Consider the following 10,433-nt stretch of genomic DNA (forward strand, 5'->3'; position numbering starts at 1 on the left):
TTCTGAACTTTATTTTACTTAAACTGAAAGTTAATAAATAGAAAAGTGAATACAAAATATGCTGAGTGTACGTTTACCTCAAGGGGAAAAGAAAGTCCAGGATACCCTTGGTTGTGGTTTTTACTTTCAATTTGCTAACTTAGCAGGAGTATTGGGTTGCTATACTACAGTTGGCTTTAGTTACCCCATGGGTTATATAATTCAATGTCTTTATAGAATTTAAATTCAGAGTTTATGCATGGCAAACTTTAGCAATGTTAAGACTGTGTGTGCTTTATGTTTTACAAAAAAAATAGTGTGCATGGAAAAAGACCTTTACTTGGACTTTTGCTGTGTTTGTGTAACTCTAATTCAGCTATAAGTTTTTAAATACAACATTCTTCAAAAAGTAAAGTGTGGCAAGCTCTATAAAAGTGAGGAGCGAGAACCAACCCACTTAAAATTCTGAATCAAAGCTCTTGCCTTTAGTCTCAAACTTATGGATAAAGGAAAGTTTACTAGCTAGTACAACTGAAAATTGTGGATAACAAGGCTGTAGAAGTACAAAATCCTACATGACCGCAACCCAAAGTAGTATGAATTCACATCCTCTTATATTTGGAAGTATTATAAGCGATGATTGCAGACAGAACTTTGCCCATTTAACTAGATAAGACTCTGTGATATAATAATTTCTATATTTGGAAATAATACATTAATAAGCATGCAATATTCCCATGGCATTAGAAGTTAAGGGAGGATACTTTATGTACCATGCACTTCAAAGGAGTTTATGCAGAAACGTTTTAGATGGATTCTACTAAGTCTGAAATGTGTTTTACAATCACGACCTCCTTTATCATCACAACAACACTATGAAGTATGAACGATGTATCATTGTTAGAATTTTAGACATAAGAGCATCAGGCACAGGAAGAATCTCAGAGAGGCCAGCCAGCAAGTCAATATCTAAGTTCTGTTTTAAAGACCTCTCCTTCAAAACAAAGTTGAATGCTCTACCCAAAAAACCACATTGGATTAATAAAACATTGTTTCATTAAGTAAGTATTAATTACTCTATAATAAATATTAACTTATAAAAGACAAACTCATTAACAGTAGACTTATAATTTAAAGCTCACTGTGGTTTTCAGTAGGAGAAAATTTGACCTCGAGTACTTTCCAAGTAATCAGAAGATTCATAATCTTAACAGCCTTGAAATTTGATCTAGGCATGCTTATAAATCTCAGTGAGTTCAACAGTACTTAACTGCCACTGAAAGGTGCAGCTTTACATCCCAATCTCACATACGTTTACTCAAATTATCAACATGTTCTACAGAGTTCAACAGGGTTTACTACAAGTAAATGTAATCTTAGCTGTTTCAACTCAACTCTACTACACTGCCTTTCTTACTGAGTAAATAAGTCTTTATTTATTTGTTTACTGTCTTCATTTATTGGACTAGACTTATGAAACACTGCGTCTATACTGTGCCTTAAATTACTAAGAACCCCGGCAATGTTCCTTCAAGTACTGACTGTCAATGCCCATCCTAGCAGTAGATGGTAGAAGCCTCTCTGAAACAATTATTTAAAATCTATATTTAACTTGAGCAATGAGGGAAATCGATAGTACCTTTGAAATGCAGAGATCTTCAAGGTCCTTCAGTGATGTTCCTCGTTTCCTTAGTCAGCAGAGATGGCTTCTGCCATGGTCACTCACCACCTACCTTGAAGGATAATGGAATAAAAAGGCAAGTCAGACATGGTGAAACTTAGACTTTCAACTGAAAATACATTAATTGACCAGCTTTTTTATAGTCCTTCAGTCCATATCTCCACCAAACCAAAAAAAAAAAACCCAGGATCTTCAAGAAAATGCCCACAGAGATATTCTAATGATTTAATAAAGGACATTAAAGCTTTTTCTGTTTCATTAAATCAATTAAATTTCAAAAAGAGTTCCAAATTACATAGATCTTTTCGAGAACTGGAACATCTCTCCTGTTGCCATGGAGAGACATGGCTCTAACTTGTATGTAAAAATGTAACACATGAAGAAGCCTTTGTAAGAAAGTGCATAGAAACAAAAGAGCCATTCTCTTGGTAACGTCCACACAAGGAATTCTGATGCAGAAAATATAATATAGTGAAAACTTAATAATAGGCCATTTCTTGCCCTTTAACATTAACCCCTCAAATGTGTAAGTTTTATTATGGAGCACTATTTATTATTTGTTTCCATTTCAGAAAAGTGAACGAATATTACATTTTTCAAGATCTGAGCAGTTCCCTTTGAAGCAGCTTTTTCTCTCCCCAATTTAGCTTACTTTTACTCAAATGCCTTGATATAGGATAACAGGAATGTTGGCAGTCCCATACAAATCAAATATTGTAATAGCAGATTGTAATCTGAAGTAGAAGTGCAAGATCTGGGTCCAATAGCACCTTAAAGACCAACTAGATTTCCAAGTTATAAGCTTTCAAGAGTCAAATCTCCCTTTGGAGTGGGAAAAGATAGGAGTCTTTATAATTCAGGCAAAGAGTGGGAAAGGAGAAAAATTCTATGTCCCAATTCAACCCGGGGGGGGGTACATTATTCCAAATTAACTCAATTTCAGTGATCTAGGGTGTGGAGCAATGGATCTCCCAGGGCTGAATTGGGGTTTAGGAATTTTATTTCACCACAGATGCTAATTTTCTGCCCTTCACACCTCTGCTCCATCAAGCTAATTACAATGTATTATTGCTAGCTCCTTGATACCCTAATTTAGAACACTCCTCCCACCATCTGCCTGGAGTATAAAGTCTCCTACCTTTTCCCACTCCTTGTATCTGACAAAGGGTGTTTTGTCTCTTGAAAGCTCATAGCTTGGAAATGTAGCTGGTCTTTAAGGTAGTTGGACCCATATCTTTGTCTTCTACTGCAGATTAACCAAGCTACCTACCTGAAACAATCTGAAGTAGCCAGTTGTCCAGTTCATTTGATATTATTATCAATCATCATTTGATAATATGGACAAGTTCATTTGATAATAATGTAATGTAATGTAATGTAATGTAATGTAATATAATATAATATAATATAATATAATATAAGAAACACACCTTTAAACAAGGCAACATACTTTAACCAATATAGCAAAGCCTTGTATGGCCAGGCATTTTTCTCACAGACACATGAGAACCAGCTGCAAAGCACACCACCAATTTCAAAACAGTTTAGAAAGGGCTCTGACAAAAGTGAATTTTAAAAATCTCAGAGATCTGAAAAAACTCTGTTTACCCACTGTTTTTATATAAAAGGGAATTTACTCAGCTCTAAAACAGGTCGTACTAAACAATCTCTGTTAGTAAATGCATATCTCCAAAAGCACTGCGTTCTTCACAGAGTTGCATTCAACTGATCCTGGACAGGTACTCCAAGTTTTCCTCTGGTAACTCTCCAGTTTCATGACATCAGAATACATTTGCCCCAAGAAAAACACAGATTGGTTACCTAATTGCCCTTGAGCAGTTCCTTTGAAAAGAATAAAGCAGTTCTATTCTTGTTATTCTGTAAAGCACGGTTATTCACTGGTGCCAGAATATTTATTTAGAGTACGTCGTGGTATAAAGTTCCATCAATTTACAGTCAACTAACTTATGGCGACCCTTCATGGGGTATTCAAGGCAAGATATGAGTTGACATGGTTTGCCATTGCCTGCCTCCATGCAGCAACCCTGGACTTCCTTGGTTATCTCCCATCGAAATACTAACCATGGCTGACCCTGCTTAGCTTCCAAGATCTGATTAACATCAGACTAACCTGTCTACCCAGAATACGTAGGTTTCACAAATCCCAATTATTCTACCATCTAGGCATTGACCAGACCTGATCCAGACTTGCCAGTGTAAAATTTTAAGAAAACAGCACCAAAACAAATGGAGAATATAAAACCTAGCCTCAGTACCACACACACATACAAGTGTGCAGTTCTGGTGGATTGCAAAGCAACCATTCATGAACCAGTGAAAAATGTTTGGAGAAAAATAACCTCTGAAAAAGAAAGGAATACGTTGTATGGAACAATGAGCTCTTCTTACTATATCATACTGGACACTTCATTAGCCCTTTCACTGGCCTACTTATACAAATGCTCCCCCATAGCATATTAAATCACTGAGCAGCTTGGCATGGCTTACATTTGTTGAAAGCGGGTATAGAAGCATTTTCTTTCCCCCTAAATATCAAAAACTATGATGTCAGGAGCATCTGGCAGAGTCAGGTAGGTCAGCCCATGCTGACACCTTGTGCATCATTACTGGAGAACAAATGGTTCTTTCAAGAAATAACATGAAAATCCAGTGCTGGAGAGGCACATCGAATGAAGCAGGATGAAAAGAAGGAAAGAGAGAAAGATAACGCTGCCCCAGGAACTGTGAAATTTTAGATCCTCGATTAGTCCAAGCCAGTATTACTTTTTGCACCTGACAAAGGGAACTTTAACTCTCAAAAGCTCATACCTTAGAAATCTAGTTGGTCTTTAAGGTACAACTGGATCCGAATCTTGCTTTTCTACTACAGACCAACACGGCTACCCATCTGAAACTTTTTGAAACTTGAAAGTCATTTTTAACCTAAATGAGATATACTCTTTGAATATTTACAAATAAAACATTAACATCTGGGTTGATTAGCTCAGTTTCCCAACCTGTGAGTTGGGACCCAGCCCTCCTTAATGGCAGTCCCTGCCCTTTGCATTGCTCTCTTTCTCTCCTCTTTCTCCATGTCAGCTTCTCACGTTCTCACTTTCTCCAGCTTTTGCACCAATAGTGAGGGGGAGAAATTCATCCACCAACTAGTAAATTTACAGGCAAAAACATTTTCCCACGTAGAATAAAATTTCTGTAGGAAAATCACATGTGAAGTGGCTCCTACAAAAACCAACTTTGATACTCAATTTGTGGTAAGACTTTGACTATATTTTGGAAACTAAGACCTGACCCTAGAAACAGTATCTTCCATGTCATCATATGTTAGCTGGGGTTTTTTTTCTTCACTGCATATGCGTGTTCATTGATAAAGAATCAAGTAAAATGCATCCTGATGGTAACTAGAGTGAGTTTCTTACAATCTTAAAGGGGGAGTAGAGGGAGTAATAGAGAAGAAAAGGGCAGTCAATTGCTGAAATACAGCCCTCAGATACAAAAACTGTGTACTTCAGGATGCCACTTCCCAGGGTTCATAGTAGGACATGGTTTTTGTTGGTTTCTCAAAAACAATAGATAGGCACCAAGGTCATACTTCACCTAGGGCACCAGAAAACCTTGCACCGACTCTGACTGGGTCACTGTACTAAGCAGATCTGAACTTATGGGTCACCATATCCAAAAGGTTGGGAACCACTCCTCCAGCTGAAGTCCTTTTATCAACATATTACACAATACACTGTAGCTCAGTTTTAAAATAACTTGTCCAGAGATGTGTGTGTGCAAATGGGTACACTTCTAGATCAAACAGAGGAGGCCTAAAGCATCTCAAGACTCATGTGTTGGCTTGACACAAAAACAATTGGCAAGAGAGTGTGGGAATGTGTCACAAACCTTAAGCATTTCATTTTGCATTAACTGGGGAGAAACAAACATAGTCCTACAAAACATTATAACCTCTTGAATAATTCAAACAAAAACTGCACCCAAATAAAGTATTCCACATGATAAGACAACAGTGATGTAGATTTTTAGATTAATTCTCATAAAACTATTTAAGAGCTAGTTGGTTTTAGCAAACAGATTTTTCTGAACAGGCAGTCCTATTTCCCAGTAGTTCTCAGAACTAACCAAAGTTTGGAACATCTTTAATCAATAATTAGGGGAAAATATTGTCCAAAAAATTCTTCAGTATGAACAGGAAATATGGAAGTATGCCAACCTGGTGAAGAGAAGGTCTTTAATTGATAAGGATGGGTGGGTAACTAATGATGTACAATTTCTGGAAATTCTGAAGCCATGAAGGAAAAATATATTGAATCTTTTCTTCCTTATAAAACCGAAACCTTTAACATCACAACATACATGATTAATTACTCAATTAGCATACACAAATCTATGTCATATTTATAGAATTTAAACATATAAATTCCTTACAGTGCAGTCCTAAACAGAGTTACACCCTTCCAAGGCCACTGAAATGGGCTTAGAATGGTGCAATTTTCTTAATTTTCTACACCCAAAAAAGCAAAGATATTCAATGATAAAGAGAGTAAATTGCTATACCTTATGCTCCCTTAGCACATGCATCTTAATTTTTGCTACCTGAAGCAGGGAAAAAATTAAAGCTGAAAACAGAAATTTTGTAGTAAACAAAAAAGTGTATTATTTGCAAAGAAACAGTATCATACAGTCACAATAGGACTCCCAATATACGGAGTTAAACTTTGTAACACGGAAAGCTTTTCAGTAGTGTATTATCATCATACACATTTTAGCCTACACACTGAAACAACAGATATATCTTTAACTTCTGTAGGCATATATAGCATAATTTTATCATTATCTGATGCTATAGATTTGAAGGCAAAACAATTTTTACACTACACACTTTGAGTAAGTAAACCTTGTCTTTAAAAGCATTTCACTAATTCCAAAGAATAAAATATTTCATTGTGTGCCCCCCAGTTTCCAGTGGAAAAAGTGGAAACAATTCTTGGGGGGAAAGTCCCAGGGAAAGAAATAATCTCTTTGGGTAGGGTCTGTAGGCTGAATTCTGGTTTCTCTGGTCTGTTGGCTGAATTGGCCATGTCCTAATATTCCTTACGCTGAGCTAGAGATACGATACTCTAGCTGCTATAAACCACCATCTAGTTTCATGTTCATGACAGTGTGGTATAGTGTCAGACTTGGACCAGGGACTCTTAGGTTCAAATTCCCACTCAGCCATGAAGCTCCCTGGGGGACCTTGGGCCTCAGTGTGATCTTGACTCAATCCTTCTCTCTTAGGCAAACATATCTCACAAGGCTGCTGAGAGGATGAAATAGGGCGAAAGAGAAACATATTTGCTATTCTAAGCTCCTTGGCGGAAGGGCAGGATAAAAATGTACTGCATCAATCTATCCAGAGGGAGTACTGCAAGTGATCATAAGCTTGCGGCAGGTTACGGTAATCATTCTTGCTTTATCTTTACAACAATTATCTTAAGAATACATTAGGTTGAGACATAGGAGTAGCATCTTACCTAAGGCCACCCAGTCAACTTCACTGCAAAAAGATTTGAACCTTGATCTCCAAGTATGTTAACACTATATTACACTGCTTAATTAAAATGTTCCTCAGAATCCTGATCAGAATCACTACTTCTTGTGGCATTATTTTCCATCCTTAAATAGTTATTTATTCTTAAATCAGGAAGAGCACGTAATATATATTAATTCAATGCTGGATCCTATGAAGAAGAAGCTCAAGACAATCAAAGAGGCAGATTTTTCCTCACCTTCCCCCAGAAGCCCCCCTAGAACTGCTGAAAAGTCAATACTCGGACTTAGAGGAGTCATGTGGACAAAAACACCACAAATCAGGGCAGGGGGGCTACAGTGAGGTGAACAAGAGCACCCAACATCTTCTACTAAGAGAAAAAACAAAGCACAGCAAACTTCCATTTGGGCAAGAGGTAGAAGGGTAAATCTTGCCCAGATCCTCTTCCTCACTGCCTCTACCCACACCTTACCCATGAGGCTCCTCTCAAACAGCTCCAATAGTGGTTTGGTGGGGGATCTTTGGGGGTGGCAGGGGGAAGGGGAAAGACCTGTAGCACTTCACAGAAACCAATCCACATATTTTAAGGCTACAGCTTAATCCTGTCATGCAACTCGACACGCAAGCACACATTTAGTGCCTTTCCCTGCCTCATGCGCCTGGTTATACGCTAGGTTCTGTAGCTTCTCTCTACAGATCAGCTATGTACCACTGAGGCCTCCCAAATGCAGAGCAGAGTTGCCATGTACTATGCTGCCAAGACCACAGATAAGAGCTCCCTTGTAAATCATCTCAGCACAAGGCAGTTTCACTTGATCCAAAATGGGGGCTGTGACACAGATAAGAAGTGCTCCAGATTTTACAGCTTCCTTGTCTTTATTTCACAGAGGTAAAAATTTGCACACTGTGAGCCTATCTAATCTCAAATATCAGACCTGCACAAAGTTGCAGAGCAGGCATATATTAGAATAAAACCACAGCTTGACGGCAAAATAAAGAACAGAGATCTTGCAGAGTGAGCTGTTATGTTCATCAACACTTGCCACATGTCTTCTGTACTGTCCTCTGTTCATATATGGGTCAATGGATGTTAACATCTATTTGTCTGCTTTAACCAGGCCTTGTAAGAAATCATCCCTTCTAAAATTATATATCTGCATATCCAGTAAACTAACATCCATTAAAGCTAAGATTCCTTGAAAATCCAAATTGCTTTTCTTTTATCCAACGACAGCAATCAGTTACACCATATTCTCCTTTATAAATAAAAATCAAAATGATAACTCCCAATTCACAGTGAATAAATTTTAATGGAAGTAGAAGATAGTTGAAAGTATGGAAAGGTACAGTTCACAAACTACAGCTAGATAGTTAATGACAGCCCTCACTGGATCAACTACAGCAAATTCACTACCTAAATGCGTAAAACACTCAGTACTGAAATGTCATTCTACATTATCCCTAAGGGGGAAAGGGGGGAAAATACAGTTCAAGTAAAATATGTGGAAAATATGGACTACATGGAATATATAGAAACACTCCTGACAAACAAAGCTGTAAGACACTCATGTACAGCAGTACGTGCTTCGAGCCCTGATTATGCTCTGACTTCTTTATTTCATCCAGAGAGGGCTGGGGAGAGAAACATCAAGCCTAAGGAGTAAACTCTGGTGTAGCTGACAAATCAAAGTCATCTTGCAAAAAATGTGACTTTACAAGAGCCTTTCAAGGACAGAGCCTACCGCCGTGTACAGAAAGCAGGCATGCATATGCATTAATTAATTTATTTTGTAAAAAAGAGAAACCAATCTAATGGGGAGGGGTAGAAAGGGAAAAAATGTCAACCACCCTTCCTGCTGCATCTTCCAGCGGACAAGCACCGGCTACAGTCCCTCCAATCACTCACTCGAGCCCACTAGCCAGTCCTCCGCCGCTCGGCGTCCCCCTCTCTAAAGTTCAGCGAGCAGACGGACCATTCCGAAACTTTTCGAGAAGCGGCCCCTCCCCCACACCTCCCTGCTTCTCCGGGCCATACTCGAAAAGGATACGCTTTCTAGTTCGTGGCAACCCAGAACCGTGCAGTCTTCAGGAACCGGGATCGCGCATACCCCCCTCCCCAAAATCTCAATCTCCTCTTTGCCTATGCGCTCCTTTCCTCGATGCCCAAGAGCAGCCTCGCAGCCCAAGAGGGGAGGTTTGCTTTCCTCGCTCTGACCGCCCTGTCATCTCCCCACCTCGAGCTGCTTTCAGCTCCACGCAAGGCATTTTTAAAAGAGGGGTAAAGGGGGGGGGGAATAAAAGCAAGCCGTAAATCGCCCACACCTCAAGCCATCCGGGCAGCCTCTCTTGCGCTCTCTGTCCAAGAGGGGACTGAGAGCACCGCAGCTCTGCTCTTCTACACATTGTAACAATATCTGCCCAGGACTAGACCAATGGCACAGGAGCAGGGAAGAGGGGAGAGGCTGGAGGACTGCAAGGCACCGCGGGGCGCCCGACACGCCGCTCGGGGCAGGGGCTCTTACCCTGGCGGACAGCGTCCCGGCCCCGATGCCAGAGCTCCCGCCGCGGGGGCCCGAGGGGACCCGAAGGACAACCTCTTGGAAAGGCGGCTCCACGACTCCCCCGCTGCAACGACGGCGCTGTGGACCGATCCTCCCGGAGAGAGGAAGCAGGCTGGCCGCTTCCTGGATCCTCTCTCTGCGAACCCTCCTTCCTTGCCCGGGCTGCTGAAGGCACGGCCCGGTTCGTGCGGCTGCTGCTGAGTTGCTCTGGGCACGCCTGTGCGTTGTAGGCTCCCTTGGGGCAAGGCGAGGGAAGGGCGGCAGCCCTTGAGAGCTGGGCAGGGACGGGGGGGCGGCGGCTTGGAAGCAGGCTTCGGCGAGGCTTGGGCTAGAGGGCGGCCCGGGCCTGTCGTGCGCGCTTTGAGGTCGCCGCTCCTGGGATTGGCAGCGCCGCGGGGAGGGAGAGACACAGACTGATTATGTACACATGGCCAGCCCCACGCTCGCTCCAAAGGCCGGGCTGCTTTGCACCGCCTTTGCGGGAGATTTCCTGCGGAGGAGACGCCTGCCTGGAACGAAGCCAAGCCTCAGCCCCGGCACTCCTTTCCCGGGACTGGCAAGTGGGGACAAAGAGGGCGCATTTTGGCGTGTCCCTAATGTATGTCCCCGGCGCTGCAGAGCCCCATCGAGCTCCGCAAAAGATGCACACGCTCTC

The 10,433-nt window shown here is 41.1% G+C and overlaps 1 protein-coding gene across 1 annotated transcript in view; it reads right to left on the reverse strand.

Moving 5' to 3' along the window:
* The window catches only part of FAM53B (family with sequence similarity 53 member B), a 135,302-nt gene extending 125,708 nt beyond the window's left edge, over positions 1-9,594 (reverse strand). Inside the window, exons 1-2 of the mRNA XM_054982830.1 lie at positions 9,540-9,594; positions 1,619-1,712 (exon numbers count right to left, since the gene is read on the reverse strand). The gene's annotated coding sequence lies outside the window, so the exon portion shown is untranslated. The remainder of the gene's footprint in view (positions 1-1,618; positions 1,713-9,539) is intronic.
* Positions 9,595-10,433: the final 839 nt, after the last annotated feature.

This window comes from Eublepharis macularius, chromosome 6, assembly GCF_028583425.1.
Source record: "Eublepharis macularius isolate TG4126 chromosome 6, MPM_Emac_v1.0, whole genome shotgun sequence".
NCBI classification, from domain to species: Eukaryota; Metazoa; Chordata; class Lepidosauria; order Squamata; family Eublepharidae; genus Eublepharis; species Eublepharis macularius.